This window comes from Phasianus colchicus, chromosome 2, assembly GCF_987193195.1.
Source record: "Phasianus colchicus chromosome 2, bPhaCol1.hap1.1, whole genome shotgun sequence".
Taxonomy (NCBI): Eukaryota; Metazoa; Chordata; class Aves; order Galliformes; family Phasianidae; genus Phasianus; species Phasianus colchicus.
Genome location: NC_143437.1, coordinates 75292694 through 75310280, shown reverse-complemented (window position 1 = coordinate 75310280; position 17587 = coordinate 75292694). Strand labels below are relative to the sequence as shown.

General features: G+C 41.6%; 1 protein-coding gene across 6 annotated transcripts in view; it reads left to right on the top strand.

Moving 5' to 3' along the window:
* Positions 1–17587, top strand: part of ANKRD6 (ankyrin repeat domain 6) — a 110148-nt gene that overhangs the window by 23522 nt on the left and 69039 nt on the right. The gene's annotated exons all lie outside the window — the stretch shown is intronic.

Below are 17587 nucleotides of genomic sequence, written 5' to 3'. Positions count from 1 at the left end.
AAAATGCTGGCAAAGTTGAAAAATCTATTAATCCATTAATTGAAACTCCTGTGTTGTTTAACTTGAACACCTCAAGATATAAGTTCCCTTTTCTTAATAATTCAGTACTTCTTGGCCCTGCAAGAAACATATGAGCTCCTGCATTATGCAGATGAGATGTTTCCTTCCTGTTAAGTTAGTGTGCAGTCCCATTACAGCAGACACTGCAGCATCCTTTTGGCTGTCCTGCCAGATCTGCCTGTCCGTGGCTTCAGGGACTGCCATGTCTCCTCATGCTGCTGCCTACTTTCTGTGCTGGCTGCTGCTGTGTTTGCTTGGCAGTCACTCTCCTCTGGGAGAGTTTTTCAGAAGATCCTAACCCACAGTTTGTATTAAAACTTATTGGACAAAATGTCAAATTTGAGAATTAGGCTGCTTCTTTCTACACTGTGTCCAAATTCTGTTTGACAGGTGGATGCATTAGAGTTTGCTCCTTTGTCCTTCTGAATAATATCAGTAGCTGAGACCCCTTCAGATCTCAGGTGGAGACCTAGTAACATAGGAGGAGGTGGCAGTTTTTGTTCCCTTTCAGACCTTGCCCTGTTTGGTTTTGAAATTGTAGAAAGTATTCATTCAAGACAGAAAATGCTGAATGTTGTGAAAATCACAGTGCATATCTGCCCAAGAAAAGTCACAGCTGAAAGCTGCACTTCCTGCAGAATGGTGAGGAGGGGAGGAATTTTCTGAAGGCATGTATGTTTTTAAGGAATGGACTGTTGCCTGGTGTTATTGCTGCAGATCTCCAGAACCTAGTGTCCAGACTTGCTCATGTTTTATGCAGGCTGCTGCCCTTCCCTCCTTAAGGATTCTCTATTGTATGATATTCAAGATGTGCAGGGATAGCGTTACAGAAGAGGATCAGCTCAGCCTTCTTGGCCAGGTGGCGAAGAAGGCCATTGGTGTCCTGGTTGATATTAGAAATAGTGGAGCCTGCAGGATCAGAGAGGTGATCCATCCCACTGTACTCAGCACTGGTGAGGTCACACCTCGAGTACTGTGTTCGTTTTTGAGCCCCTCACTACAGGACAGACATCAAGACTGTGGAGTGTGTCCAGAGAAGTTAGTGAGGGATCAGGAGCACAAGTCCTATGGGGAGTAGCTGAGGGAACTGGGGTTGTTTAGAGAAGAGGGGTCCTGGGGAGAACTCTCTCTCTACTGTAATATATCAGTCCTTAAACTAATATAATGATCTCGATTGCTAAACCAGCCTGTATCAATACAACTACCTGAAAGGAGGTTGTAGCCAGGTGGGAGTTGGCCTCTTCTCCCAGGTAACAGTGATAGGATGAGAGGTGATGGCCTCAAGATGTGCAAGAGGAGATTCAGGTTGGAATTTAGGAAAAAATTCTTCTCTGAAAGTGGTGAGGCAGTGACACAGGCCGCCCAGGGAGGTGGTGGAGTCACCGTCTCTGGAGGTGTTCAAGAGCTGTGTGGATGTGGCACTGAGGGATGTGGTTAGTGGGCATGGTGGTGATAGGTTGGGATTGGACTAGATGATCTTAGAATCATTAAGATTGGAAAAAAAACACTATAATTCTAAGCTAATGGAGTGGTCGTTACAAGATGCTTGTCCTTTCCTGTTTACAGGAGATCTGTAAGAATGGCTTCTCTTTTCTGTCCTTTTCCAGGAAGGAGAGGCAGGTTAGGGATGCCTCATTGTGTGGCACCATCTATGCAGCCTCACACCTTCCCACGACTTTGGATGTGAGTGGTGGTGTGAGCTGTGTCCTTGATAACTTCCTGGGGAGGAGTAACATCTGCTGCTCAGATATGGGTTGATGTGGAGCTGGGTTTTATGTGTGGATTTGGCCAACCACATAGATATGAAGTCTCAGAGTCTCCAGAAAATCCTATTTTAGACAATTTTTTTCATGAGGAAAAATGATATAAACAGATCTCTTGTCATATGAAGTCATCATGTTGCCTTTGCCCCTTTAGGAAGGAGGAAGCTAAGGTTTCACTATAGGATGTGCTTTTACATTGCTGGTCGGGTCATCTGATGGTATAGATATTCCTGCTCTTTCTGTTTCACCTTCTGTTTTATACAAGGTGAACCCAAACTGATTGCAGTGTTGTCTTTTCCGGTGGATGGGCAGATAAAGCAGGATTGATTTAATGGTTGTTTCATAACTGCTTTTTCATAACTGCTTTTTGGAAGACACATCCATCATTTTGCAGGCAAACTCAATAAGCAGGACATGTTTTCTCCATTTTTGAAAACGTGCCTCATGAAACTCATGATGTTCTTTGGAAGTAAAGATTTTGAACACACAATGAAACGCTCTAACACAGAGAACACACATAGACTACATAGAAAAGCAGCTTTATTCTCCTATCTTTTAAAGATTGTTTTCATTTTTGAGCTTTTATCTCAAAAATATGATTAAAAAAAGACAGTGCCAGTGGTTTCTTTGAATAGTTAAGCCTCGAAGGGAGTCAAGATTTGGAACGCTTTTCCAAAATGACTTAGCGGTATCAGCCTACCATTCTCTGAGAAAAATCTGTTTTGCTTTTGTTTTCTGTTCAATGGTATGTAGATATTTTAAAAGGCTTATCCCAAATACTACTCCCCTGATGAAGAAGGATTCTACCATCACTGCATCTAGCTGTATTCCTGTGTGGAAACCACCCTTAGGCTCATTGCTCTTGAGTTTCTCCCAGCAAGAAGAATAAATGCAACATCAGTCTTGGAACTGGATTCTCACAACATTCATAGGACAAATTAATTTTTAAAGTTACAGTACTTTCTCATAATCTAATGATACATATGTTTATTAATATTCTCTAACCTCATTTGCGTCACAAAACCGTTGAGTTTGGAAGGGACCAGTGGAGGTCTGTCAAATATATGCACGCTTTCAGTATTAGAACAGCTCTGTTGGGATCTAAATCCTCATACATTGTGCTGTTCTGATTGAAGGTGAGACCATTTTTGGTTCAAAAGCTTTCAAGTGTATTGCTGATCTCCAAATAGTAACACATCACTGCTGTTTTGTGTCTAGTAATTATTTCAGTTACCCTTACATCTTTGTCCTTTCTTTGTCTGTCACCTCTGATTGAGCTTTGGAGCAGTGAGTGTCTGAGGAAGGTGATGAAGCAATGATAATGTAACTAATCAGAAGGAGGCATTAAGGATGCTTGCATCAAAACATTTACGCTGTGCTTTCAGCTTCGTGGGTGAAACTATGAAATCTTGTCAGAGGTCAGTTGTTCCAGAAGTAATTGGACAAGATAACAAAGGCATTGCAAGATTTGATCTGAAGCTATTTGGTAAAATTATGAAGCTAGATCACACTGATCAAAATCTCAAGCTAGTAAATAGTCATCTCTTGATCTTTATTTTCAAAAGTGGTCAGCAATTCCAGTTGCTGCCAAGTTAGACGCAGGAAGACGCCTCTTCTCCACCTTTTCTGTTATTACTAGATGTTGAGTCAGCAGTTTGACTACCCTGATGATTCTGCTCGTCTCTCTTTTCTCCACGATATATCTATGGCTTCTCTTTTCCCCATGGTAAATCTATGGCCTGCTTGTGCCTGAAACTGTGTGTAGTTCTCAGGTCTCAGCAGATATTCACTCCTGTCTGACGATGGTTGCTTTACTGTCTATCAGATCTCTGATGGACGTACTGTTAGGAATATAAGCCCTTGACGATTTGTAAGGGCCTATGGTGACCTTGCAAAGCTGTGGGTTTGGTCTGTATATCAGATACCAGACCAACAGCTCATCTCTAAATAAGACCACTGTAGCAAATGCAGACCAGTAGTACAATTATCCAGACTGGAATGACAGCACATCTAATACTTTTCTGGGGGTACTTGGGGTTTTAGCATGAGTGGAGTCAGTTTTCCCAATTTCCATTCTTATGTTGGAAAGATTTCTTTTCCTAATGTTTTTAAGGAGAAAATCTGTTGGGATAGTCAATCACAGAAATTTGTCAATAGGAATAGGGTGACCAGGTGAGTGTCAGCCACCTCCAGACCTACGTTTTTCACACAAGAACTTTTGACATTTCCCATATGTTATATTTCATGTGTTTTTAATGGTGGCATCCTGAAACATTTCAATACCCTCAAGTTGGAAGGAGGATAAATTTAGGATTTCCATTCTCTTTACTTGCTCTTTAAGAGAAAAGGGTGATGTAATTGTGACTTTCCAGAAGGGTGAGGAGAGGGGGTTCCTGCTCCCAAACAGGCTGGGGAAGCTCCCTGCTCTCCCTCCATGCAGGATTTGGGGTATGTTTCCCTGTGGCTCGCGCAACAACTGCCGCAGCCCTGCCTGGCCTCTGGCTTTACCACCTTCTGCTGGAGCACCGGGCTTTTCCTGCTGATAGGTGCTGCATTTCCGTGCATGTTCCTGCCTCTACCTTCCTCTCTCCAGGGCCAAAGAGCTCAATGCAATATTTCACCACGCTTAGCTTGGTCAGAACTAGCATGAGGTGCAATCCTGTTCGCAAAAGATGCATTCATCTGTGTGCCTGAACTCATGTGAGCCCTGCAGCCAGGGCAGAGGGGGGTTAATGTTGGGAGGGGAGTTGTTTTCTATTATTTATACATTTAGTTCAGTTTTTTTGTTCGTTTTTACTTCAGTAATGATTTTATAGCCTGACCTCTGGACCCGTGCAACTTTTTGCCTACTGTATGGCAAGTTTATTTGGATCCAGCTGTTTCTATAGTAAAAGGCTGGTTTTCCACCTGCCCTAAAAACAAAAACAGCAGCAAAACACGTCAAACTACTGCAAGCGGAAGAGAAATGCTTTGAATCATGCAACAAGTTAAAAGAGAGCTGCAGTTCCACTGCAATCAGCTCATTGAGCGTATGAGAACTGAAATAAATATTGTAATAGTCTGACTTCTTTTATAGTCCTTCAAGACAAGCGCTTATGATTATGTGCTGTTAGATACAAATCAAAAGCAATATATGTATTATGGTTTGGGAACCACTGTTGTTAGCCTTGTGTGAAAAGGTAAAAAGAGCCCTGATAAATTCCAGCATGCTAAGGGGATTCTTGCAATACCCTTTATCTGCATTACAAATTCATAAGGTATGCCAAAAAAGATTCCTTCTGAAAACAAGCTGCTGAATTTCCATATTTAGCCATTGGATCAGAAGGGCATTACTCTCTTCTACTGTTTTTGTTATGGTATCCTACACAGCACTTTTTCTGTTCATGCTTGTTGCTGCTGTTGCGCTAGCTGTGCAAGGTGGGGCAGGAAGGAAGGTCACCATGTGTTAGGAAACCTCTTCTCCAGGCCCCATAGCAGGCTCTCCTTTACTGGTCTTTATATATACCTGCTAGCTGCCCCTCTTGGCACATTTGCACAAGCATCATTTGTGCAGAGCGTTTGGCCCTGGGTTTGCCCTTTAATTAGATCAATGCAAACCCATATGTGAATTTTCTCCCATTAGATTGACCTTGGGAGCAAACCTTTTCCTTGGGCTATTTCTGTTTTATGTACGTGCTAAAAGCATTGACCGTTAGTCAGAGTTCCTAGCTAGGTCATGGTTTGTTAAACGTAAAGCAAACAGACTAATGCTGAGCAAACTGCCTGAAGCATTGTGTGATCTTCTGCTCCCTGCTACCCTCAGAACCTCTTTTCTCTTAATTGCGTTACTGTACACAAGAAACTTAGCCAGTCTTTTTAATCTTACTTGTCAGTAAAAACAGCCATGATCAGAAATATGAAAGCCTATCTCACTTAGTAGAGAAAAATATTCTTTCACTGTATGTGCAGAATAGTACCATATGGTATAGAAGTGCACCCTGTCTGCCTAACAGAAATGAATAGGTCTGAAACCTTAATAAGTTAACTTAACCTTCATGGCTCTTCTCCACTGCTGACCACTTTTCCTAGGCAGGTTGGGGATGCCTGCTGCATTAGAAGGCTGCATCAGACCTGAGCAGCTGCGTGCTATGAGGCACTTCAGATGCTTTTGTTCATAGGATTGTACATGATGTTTTGTCCCCATCTAGGTGGGTTTTGTTGTTGTTGTTGTTTGCATTGGCAAAAAAAATGATGGTGTGATATATATAACCAAATCATTCATCAGTCTATATCTGGGATCCCCCTGAGTCTAGCAAATCTGTCTGTTATTTTGCTCATTGTCAGTGAATCACCCTCTTAAGACACCTCAGACTCCCTTTTCCCATCACCATAGGGGTAGTGGCAGCTTCTGGCTCTGGATCCCAAGCAGCTGCAGCTGTGAATTATAAAAGCCTTGCCTCTTCCCTCTTGGAAGCAATGATTGTGTCTTCCCGAGAGGGGTGGTGGGCTGAGAGGCTTCCTTACGGAGGCTGCATCTGCTCCGTGCCTTTGCCTTCTGCACTCAAAGCTGGACAACTTTTGATGGCTGCCATGCTCTGCTTTTATCACCATGTTTCTCATTATGACAGAAAATAGCCAAATGAGAACTTCCAGCCATTCCTGAGGACAGATGAAAATCACCCTTGAAAGCAATGATAAATGTGAGTTTGAAATGCTGACTTTATATTGCTTTTTACTTTTTAAATTCCTTTCTTCTATTTCAGTTGGAATTATAGAATCATCAAGGTAGGAAAAGACCTATAAGATCACTGAATCCAACCATAAGGCAAATTAAAAATCAGTTGTATAAAAGCGTACGTGTTGAGGTCATGCAAGTTAGCAACATAAATTCACTGCACATGATGGAAGAATGAAAACAAAATGAAAAATTTCGTGGTGTCTTAAGAGGGTGATTCACTGACAGTGAGCAAAATAACAGACAGATTTGCTAGACTCAGGGGGATCCCAGATATAGACTGATGAATGATTTGGTTATATATATCGCACCATCATTTTTTTTGCCAATGCAAACAACAACAACAAAACCCACCCAGATGGGGACAAAACATCATGTACAATCCTATGCATAGGAGCATATCTGCAGTGAACAAGTATTCTATACTGGTTTTTATTCAGACAGTCAGTTTGATGGCTGGAGATTTGCAGCTGGTTTCAGACTCTGGAGGCTGTGGTATACTGGCAATGCTGAATATGTCTTTGAATAGGAAAACTAGATGTTAATGGTTGGTTGTTTTGTTTTTTTTTCCTTCTCCATTTGAGACCGTCAGTCTTAATAATAATAATGTATTTTTATAAAGTGTCTTATGTCATTTTCTAAAATCAAAGCAGCAGATCTAAATAGCTGAGCTTCATTAAGGAGATGAAAAGAATAAAAAGGGGCACCTGGCAGAAGAAGGGAGGACAGTGTAAAAATAGAGGCATATGTTACTGTGATTAGCATTAGTCATTTCTGATATTATTTTCTTTATGAGCCTCTACTCCTATGAAGGTAGTAGACTGAGCCAATAAAGCCCATCTTCAGGACACTTACACCGTGTTCCTTCTTCCTGGAAATATGTCTGAAGCCTGGGGAAGATTGTGATGCCAAATAGCAAGGAGAGAGCTTTGCCACAAGGCTAATTTGATAATGTATCCTAAATAAATCTTCAAAAAGCAAATCAGCAATTTTTGTACTGCTCTTAGTTTATTTAATTATAATTTTTTTTCAATATGCCATTTTCCTAGAACATGATTCATTGTGCTCACTCAGTACAAAATCCTGTAGAATATAACTGATACAGACTATTTCCTTATTTTCACACATCTCTGTTACTGTCTGTACAAAGAGGATGGCTTGCTTTGCCCTGGGTGTCAAAGCTTTTGCCCTAGGCTGTAATATTACATCTACCAAATAGAAATTTGTGTCTCAGAAACATTAATGTTTTTTCACTCTTTTAAACTTGGGTTAAAGAGTCAGTTTGTTTCAGGCTTCTTTTTTTTTCTTTTTTCTTTTTCTTTTATTCTTCTACATTTTGTCCTTTTTCTGTCTTGTCCTTTAACTTACTTTCTCCGACTATACTTTCATCTTTTATATCCATTATAGAACCATAGCTCAGTGCAAAAGGTAGTGGATTACCATTGTATGTCACAGTAAATCTGGAGCTGGAATCTTTATAGCTTGTAAAGCAAAAGCATAGAGAATTTAACTGAATTTATTAACCGCACAAAGAAAGTCACTATCAAGCCTGGGAATGGAATGTAGTTATTCTGGTCACATCACCAGACCCTGTTACCTCTATGTCTAATTATTTCTTTGTTTCTCTGACTGACATTTTTAGTTTTTTGTTCTCATTCTTTTCCTAATTTGAGCTCTATTCTATTGGTATAGGTTGCTGGTTGTTGGTACTGGTAGAGGCCTGGGTGCTTTGGGGTTGCTTTGGGGTACATGTGTACGTACAGAAAAGCCTCTTCATTTGGCTTTCCATGATGCTTGGCATCGTCTTGATAGCAGAGGCAGAACACTTTTTTTTCTGATAACATAAATATATTAATATAGTCAGATTTTAGACTGAACACTTACTAAGGAAGACTACAGAGCATGGATCTGTTGCTACCCATGGAGAGCAGGGATTACAGGATTATTTCTGATTTATGTCCAGCACTATATTTAGAAATCAAATTTTTCTTGTCATTTTATTTAAAGTTCCCTTGTGTCACTGACTGTATTTTACAAGCAATATGTTGTAGGAAAGGTATATTGAATGAAAAAGAGGCTTGTTTGGTCAGTTGTGGGGAGGATGTCAAAGCTGCTGCTTGTGTCCTGGTGCTGAGTGGCCAAGGAGCCCAGCATCTGAATGTGCAGCTTGGTGCATCACGGTGTGAGCTGCTGTGTCCTGCTGCAGCATTGTATTTGTGAAACTAATATCTGTGTCCTTTATAACTGTGTTTTATGTGTAGTTGTTGAGCTTTCAGTGGAGCCAGCTTGGGCAGGTGCTGGAGGAAAACTGCTTCTTCATGATAGGCTGTCAACACAAATTTTTATATTTGTGTTATCGTTCTCTGTTCCCATGTTGTAAATTGCCATACTTCTCTACTACCTTCTCTACAGACAGCTTAAGGGATTTGAAAAACAGCTGCAAATGCTCAGCTTTTAATGTGTATTTTTAAAGTAATTCTTTTTTTTTCTAGCAAAAATTGGATGATGTAGTAGCTACTTCTCTTAGAGATGAAATACACGGATGAGATTTACTATAATTTAATTCAGTCTGGTGTTCCTATGCAAAGTGATTAAAATTAAAAATATACGTCAGCATTCATACTTCATTTTATCTCTGGTTGCGGTGGAGAGATCTGGAGGAACATGAGTAACTTGAATACGTAGCCTAAGATTTCTTTATCAAGGTATATTAAGTGAATTAAACGTAGCCTACTTTACAGTAGAATTACTTTACATTTTTCATCAGTTTAATTGTTGGTTCTAAATCACAGCCTAAGTCATACTGGCATATCTTGTTCCCAGAAGTGAGCTATTGTATTTAATTCTTACTTTGCCTACTAACACCCGCTGTTCTCTATTCCCTGCTAACATGTCCCAGCCTGAAAGTTATCTTTTATTACTCAGCCTTATTTTATTTATTTGCATTTCATTTGTGATTCACTGTGCCTAACTAGTGGTTTTCTCCAGTGCTGCTGCTTCATCAGTTCATCCCTATTTTTGCATTTGTACAGCTGATTGTCGCTATCTAAATATGGAACGTTGCACTTTATTGTCTGAATATTCTTTACTATAGACCACTTCTGCAATTTGAAATTACTTTGAACTGTGGATACTGTTTCTCTCTAAAGAACTTGAATCCTTACCAATTCCAGTGTCATGCACAGATTTTAGAAGTGTAATCTCTTTTCCCTTGGTCACAAATGTGACTATTGGAAAAAAACTATACTTAGAATAGGTGCAGTGTGTATGGGACCCATTTAGAAATGACCAGACAGCCTGATAAACAAACACCAATAGCTACTCTGTATAGATTTTCTAAACCACACATGTGCCTACCTTGCTTGTATAAATTTTCACAGATTCACAGAATTACCAAGATTAGAAAAGACTTCCAAGATCATACAGGCCAACTGTTGATCTACCACTAATACTTCCCCACTAAACTATGTCCCTCAGTACAACATCTTAATGTTTCTTGAACACCTCCAAGGATGGTGACTCCACAACTTCCCTGGGCAGCCTGACTGCTCTTTTGGAGAAGAAAGTTTTCCTAACATCCAGTCTGAATATCCCCTGGCACATCTTAAGGCCATTCCCTCTAGCTGTATCACCAGCAACCTGTGAGAAGAGGCTGATCCCCATTTTGCCAAAACCTCCCTTTGGGTGGCTGTACAGCCTGATAAGGTCTCCCCTGAGCCTCCTCTTCTCCAGACTAAACAATCCCAGTTCCCTCAGCTGCTCCTCATAGGACTTGTTCTCCAGATCCCTCATAGCTTTGTTACCCTTCTCCAAACACGCTCCAGGGCCTCCTTGATGTCTTTCTTGTAGTGAGGGACCTCAGACTGAAACAGGACACGAAGTGCAGCCTCACCAGTGTCTAGTACAGAGGGATGATCACTTCCTAGCTCTTGCTAGAAATGCTATTTCTGATACAAGCCAGGATGCCATCGGCCTTCTTGGCCACCTGGGCACATTACTATTTTATTATTACTTTAGTTTGCGCATGAGTGTCAAAAGCTTTACTGACATCAAGATACAGAGTCTTCTTTTATTTTGCCTATTGGCAAAAGATCTCCTAAGATCTCCTATTGAAGGAGATCTTAGATCAGATGCAGTTTGTTGACAGTTCCTGTACAGTTTGGATTTTATTACCTCATTGCCATTTCTGTATGCACATTGTGGCTGCTCAACAATTCATTTCTGGTTAGTGAGGGTAGGATTGCAGCTTGTAATTCTATTAGTTCTAATTTTTTCACCTTGGTGACAGTGTTAGCCTTCCTTTGTAGACTTCATCTACTCTCTGCTTAGTGAGTTCCTTCGAGTAATGATGAATTAGATATTGTTTTGGTTATTGTGTAGGTATGTTAAGGTGAATTTCATTAGGACCTGCCAACTTGTAGCTTCTAGCATAATCGATTAATATTATATTCGTTATCTTCAATAGTTTCTGTGGCTAAACTTTACTTGAATTAACTATTGAGTGTTTGGTTGAAGCTGATACTTCAAAGGTGTTAGCAAAAAAAAGCATGAAATTTTATGAGCTTGCTTGCATCATCTATTGTTAATAGGTAATTCTTCCTCTTAGTTCTAAAACATTTATTGGAAACTTGTTTTTTGAGTCATTTTTGAACTTGATCCCTGTCTGATTTTTATCTCAACGTGACTCTACTTGTCTCTGTATTATGATTCATTTCTGATTTCCATCTAAAGACTTTCTAAAGAGATCCCAAAGGTTCATCTCTGCCTTTTGTGTATGTTGAGATGAGTTTGGCATTATGTTTAATAATTACAGCAGCTTTCAATAACTGCAGCATTTCTTCTCCCTTTATGTGTAAAATCAGTGGTGCCCAACCACTTCTGAGGAGCAGGCTGCATATCTTTCCTTAATGGCGGCAAGGCCAGATTTGCAAGATGAGCACCATGTTGCTGCTCCTTGTGTGTGCAGTATGTGCCTCGCTGCCTTAAAATGCCTGCTGGGCAGCTCCAGCCTCTGCCTCACTCCTGACCTTTCACAGGTTTTCTCTCGTATAGTTTGTAAGACAAGCCAGGAAAACCATCTGTGTAGGCTCAGCTGGACCCAAAGTTCTCTTCTACCTTGTCTCAGACAATGGCCAGAAGTAGATGACTAGGGAAGAGAAAAATAAAAAATACCAGCAGAAGTGTTATTTCTCCTAACATTCTCTGTAATACTATCAGTTTAGGGACTTTTAGGGCTAGATGGGGTTTTGTGTGTTTGCTGTCCCTCAGTAAATTTCCATTCTGTGTACGTGACCTCTCTTCCTTGTCCCCGTGTAATTTTTAAGCATCTTCAGTGCCCTTAGACAAGAAATTGCAGAGATTTCACCCTTTTCTTGTTTGCTTTTAAAACTGGCTTACCCTAGCATCTTCTGGTTTATTTATTTTTGCTGGAACAGACAGTGGGGAGTTCATCCACATGCCACTTACACTGTGCTGTCCCACGTCACCTCCCTGCAGTTTCCTCTATTGCTTTCTAGGGGGTTGTGGCTCAGACAAGCACTGAGTGGAAGCTGCTGTTTCTTGTTTGGATGGGAAAGCTAGAAGTGCATGCAGGATTTGAGATATGGACTGTATTTTATGTATTGTACATTTATTCAATGATTATTTAGGGGTCTGGAGCACAAGCCCTATGAGGAACAGCTGAAGGAACTAGGATTATTTAGTCTGGAGAAGAGAAGGCTCAAGGAGACCTTATTGCTCTCTACAACTGCCTGAAGGGAGGATGTGATAAGGTGGGAGATGGCCTCTTCTGCCAAATAACTAGCCATAGGACTAGAGGGAATGGCCTCAAGTTGCATCAGGGGAGATTCAGGTTGAGTGGTCAGGCACTGGAATGAGCTGCTCAGGGAGGAGTCACCGACACTGGGGGTGTTCAAGTAACATTTAGATGTTGTACTGAGAGACATGGTTTAGTGGGGAAATATTGGTGGTAGATGGATGGTTGGCTTGGATGATCTTGGAGGTCTTTTCCAACCTTAGTGATTCTGTGATTTCACTCAAGGCCCTCTTCTGTTTTTTATGTGTTTTTTTTTTGTTTGTTTGTTTGTTTGTTTTTACCTAGCAGTTTCTAATGCTTGTTCCAGTTAATAAAAAGGCTTCAGCCACTGCTGGTTATTGACCCAATGTTTCACTGACCTTATTGTCATGATTCCAAGACCACCAAATGTCAGGGATCAGCTCAACATTGTTTTGTGTGTCAAATCCAGTTAACCAGTTGCCTAAGATAGTGTCTGTTCTTTCTTTCACCTGTTCATCAGTCCCATCACTTGTTCTGCCCTGGTAACCCCATTCACATCTCACCTGCCCCCCTGCTTGGCTCAGTGCCTGCTCAGTGAGTTCACCCAGTTCACCATGGGGTCAAGTGAGAGAAGAGTCAGGAATAGGTGGCCAAGCCCATGACAAGGAGGGTAAATTTTGCATTTTGGCAGAAGCATGCTGTAAGGTTGTCTTAGCTGTATCAGTGACCTTTGTGCTTGGGATGTGTTCACAGGGTCTGGCTGATGCTTGATTTCCTAGGATAATGAGTCCTGTTGTTTTGTTATTGTGGTAACTCAGCCTCCTTTTACCTCACATCAGGCTTCCTGGAAGCTTTGTGCCTTGCTTACTGAAAGGTGATCTGAAGCTGTGGCTTTAACCCAGATCTGGGCAGAGGGCCATTCCCAGCTCCCTGCAACTTGCCTTCAGTGCCTTTTGCACACTTTTTTTTAAGCCCTTAGCAATTGAAATTGATGGCTGTCTGGCTAAGCACATTTGCACCACATAGACCACTGCTGGCCAATGAGCCATTTCATCATGAGATATTTGCCCTTCTGTCCTCCTAACAAAGCCCTGAGAGACACTCTCCTGTCTTGCCCTTCTCCCTTTCCATCTGCAGCTTCTGCTTGTGTCTTTCCTGGACACAGGACCACTGCCTTCATACAGTGCTGCTGTTTCATCAAAAAATAAGTGTTTCTTTACCCTGTGGAGTCAAACAGAACACTGTGTTCCCATTGCAGAGTAGGACTTGGAGTTGAAGTGGACAGCAGTCACTCCCTTCCTCGTGTCCCCATCCCAAACACCTCTCTGCAAAACCCCCTGCAGGATGGCCCTATGGCAGCTCCCAGCCCAGAGGGCTTCTTGATCTAGGAGGGGAGCTGTGGGAAGAGGGTAAAGCACAGGAGTACATGGTGATGGGTTAGGGCTAGGTCAAAAGAACTTTTCAAGCACATGGGTCACACAAACTGGAGATATTCCTAGATGATTACTAAATGCAGAACTTCTAACCTTACTCCTTCATGAAGGATGAATTGGCTCACTGTGCCCTGCTGGATGGTGGTGACTGCTCAAGCTTTTGGCCTTGGAGCTGGTGGTCTCTGGAGATGCAGCCACTGACATGTAAATGGTCAGCTTGGGTTGACCTAGAGCCATGGGCACTGCTGCATCCCTCACTCCTTGCTACAGCACCAGTAGCAGATGCTTCACCAGCACATATGATTGTGAGGGATCAGTGAGTAGTATTTGTGATGCTTGATTTTGTCTGTGTGGTATAACAAAATCCTGATGATTTTCCTACACTGAGACTGCAGTGCATGTATTTGGATGTTCAAAACAATTCTGCCTTTTTGGCTTCGGGGAGACCCACTGAAAAATTCAGAGCTGAGGTTTATACTTTCCAAACTGTTGTCCATAATAGGTTAGTTATAGACCTATAGACGTTCTCTGTATTTGTGTTAGAATAATGGACAGTAGCAATGGGCTAGTTTTATTTCCTAAATTTCACAAACAGATGTTTGTGTTAATTTGTTAAGGTGAACTGGTTCTTTTGCTGCAGTGTTGCTGAATATTTTATCAGGCTCTACTCACATAATAATTGTTTATGTCTCCAGCAGAACTTTCTTGTAATTTTCCTGTTCTGGCTCTACCAGTCTAGTAACTGCAGATAACATTTGTTATCACAAACTGGCATTGTTTTGGAAGCATATCTGGCCTATGGAACTGAGACAAACATATATTGTATGTGAACTGAATGACTGGCAGTAACATTATTTCAGAGTTATGAACACATCTAAAATATTCAAGAAGCATTGCTAATAACCTGCTTCTTGGGAAGGATGGTGAAAGAGAGGTGGCAGAGTTGGCTGGAACAGAAGGAGAGATGTGCAAGGCATGGGGTGGATGCTCAGGAGCTGTGTGAACACACTGAAGTTGTGGTGCTCTGTGCTGGGGAAATTTCTACAGGTCTTAGAGGTCAGTCTGTGAGATGTAAGTGTCAGTGTTGCTTCTGTGTTTTTACAAACAAGGTGAAACTGCTGATGAAAGGTTAGCCTCTGTGAAGTACGCAAAAGCTCTAGGGGTCGTGCTGCTGTATTTACTTGCAGTTCATCTGGGAAGGAAGGAAGAAAATTATTTATTGTATTGCATGCAGTAAGCCTGAAAGGCTCTGCTGTTTCTCATGGCTGCTTTGCTTTTTACTGTAACGGTGTTTCAAATACCAAAGCTTGTTTGGTAAGGTCATTTCTCATGGTGCTGGAGGTCTCCATGGAGGACCAGCATGGTTAGGATGGGAGTTTACCTCCATCTAAACTGCAAATGGGGGTTAATATGAGGAGTACGACTTGGGCAATTGCACCGAGAGTTGCATCTTCCTGAATATTGTCCAAACAAACAAAGTAGCAGGGAGGGTTTTTCCTTTTCTTTGCAAGTTTTGCACTGATGCTTATTACTCTGACAAGGCATTTCCAGTCGTTCATGAGACAACCCAGGAGAGTGCAAGAGGAAAGACTGAATTTCTAACACAAAGCAGCTTTTCCTCTCCTCACCTAAATGTTATGGAGGCTCAGGGTAGATTTTCTGCAGTGGATCATTTTTGAGAGTCTTTTGCACAATTTTTATGCCAAAATGCTTCAGTGACTTTAATAATACTATCGCAGAGGTAATTAATGACAGAGAAATTAAAAAAGCTCAGACAAGAAAGGAAAGATATATTTTCACCTGAGGTTTGGAATGAGTTGGAAACCCACTGAAGCACAGAGATGCATAAAGGCCCCTCCAGATGACATGAGCTGCAGAAAGAGTTTTGCACCAACAGTGACAGTGAATTTTGGAAGTCAGTGCCAAGACAAAGCATGGCAGACAAAGGTCCATGGGAGGCCAAGATAATCAGACTTATTTCTGTATTGGTCTCATCTGATTTCCTTACAGGTGAGCAACAAGAGCATTGGACCATTATGTTATTTAGTCTCTTGAAATTTATTTATGAATAATAATGTGAGAATTTAGCAAGAGAGCCCATTTCCTCCTGCTTTGCTCTGTATTGAGGCTGCTGACTGTATTGTTCCCCTTTTCCCTTTTGCTCTTTGTTTTCTAACACTTGCCCAATGCCTGAGCTAATGGAGGTTTTCACTTCATCAGCAAGCGGAGCACCTGCCATGTGAAATCTTTTTCTTTTGAGTGAAAGCTTTCATGGACATGTCTTACAGATGGAGATTAAGGCCTGAGCAGAGCTGTCTGGGCTGCACATTTGTTTAATACAGGGCCTCTTCATTATCACTGCCTTTCTGCTCCTCCCCATTAAAAACCAGTGACTCTTCACCAATTCATTCATGACACTGACAAAAGAATGCCTAATTGTGCAGCAGAGATTTACATAGATAAATAAAATGTAGAGCATGCATTCAGCTGGTAAAAGGAGCCATTTTCCCACATGGAGAGGGGATTAAACAGGAGATACATTTGCCTTCTGCAGCTGCTAGGGGAAGTCTCAACAGGCGACAGCAAAATATATATATATGTTCGTGTGTATGTACACGTGGAAAGAATAACTGATGGTGGTATAATTTTGTTTTTATGTTTTGGTAAAGTCATGTGGTGGCCTGCAATTCTTTGTTTGTCCTCAGAAGGTTTGGTTTAGTATTGCTGTTTAGAGCTATTGAGCATTTCCGCGAGCGCATTGACAGCAATGTGTCAACAAGGAGGATATTTCTTTGCTGTGGTTTACCCATGGAGGCAGTGCACGGAAATGTGTTTTGGCCAAAGCATGATGCCCTTGGGACACAACCCTAGCTGTTGTGAATTGCACAGTTTACTCAGTTAGAAATGAGAACGTCGATAGTTTGCTGTAACCCTTTTAGTGGTAATATCCACTGTGCTTTTTAGGGATGCAGCAGTACACTCTGATCTTCAGAGCATAAGGCAGTGTTGGCTCTGCTGGAGCTTGAGGCTGCAGATTTTGGAGCAGACTGGAGCCTGGCTATGGGGGAACACATCAGGGACCAGGAACAGGGTTACCAGGCCATCATGCAAAGTGATGTTACAGGAGAGAGGAGAAGGGTTGGCTCATCTTAGAAGTTTATAACTATAAGGTATGAGAATGTATTTACATGCTTCTTTTTGAATAAATGCATAATCAGGAAAGATTTGCATTACACTGAGATGGCAGTGAATTGGGAAGAACTACCTAACTTCAGGCAGCATGAAGCATTCCTTTCCTAATTACTAAATACACTTAAATGTGTGTGGGTCAGAAAAGAAAACTGGTCAAGAGGAGACATTTGGGAGCTAGCACTTCAATGTATTTGAAATAAAAATGAAGTCTTCTGTTCAGGAGAGACATGGGCCTGTTGGAGTGCCAAAAAATGATCCAAGGGATGGAATACCTCTCCTACAAGGACAGGTGTAGAGAGCTGGGGCTGCTCAGGCTGGAGAAGAGAAGGCTGTGAGGTACCTGATACCAACCTTTCAGTGTCTAAAGGGAGCTACAGGAAAGAAGGGGACAAACTCTAGCAGGATCTGTTGTGTTAGAACAAGGGGAAATGGCTTCAAGCTTAAAGAGGGTAGATTTAGGTTAGATATAAGGAAAAAAATTTTACAGTGAGGGTGGTGAGGCACTGGAACAGGTTGCCCAGAGATGTGGTGGATGCCCCTTCCCTAGGGATTTTCAGGGTGAGGCTGGGTAGGCCCTGGGCAAGCTGATCTAGCTGTGGTGTCCCTGTTCACTGCAGGGGAGTTGGACTAGATGACCTTTAAAGGGCCC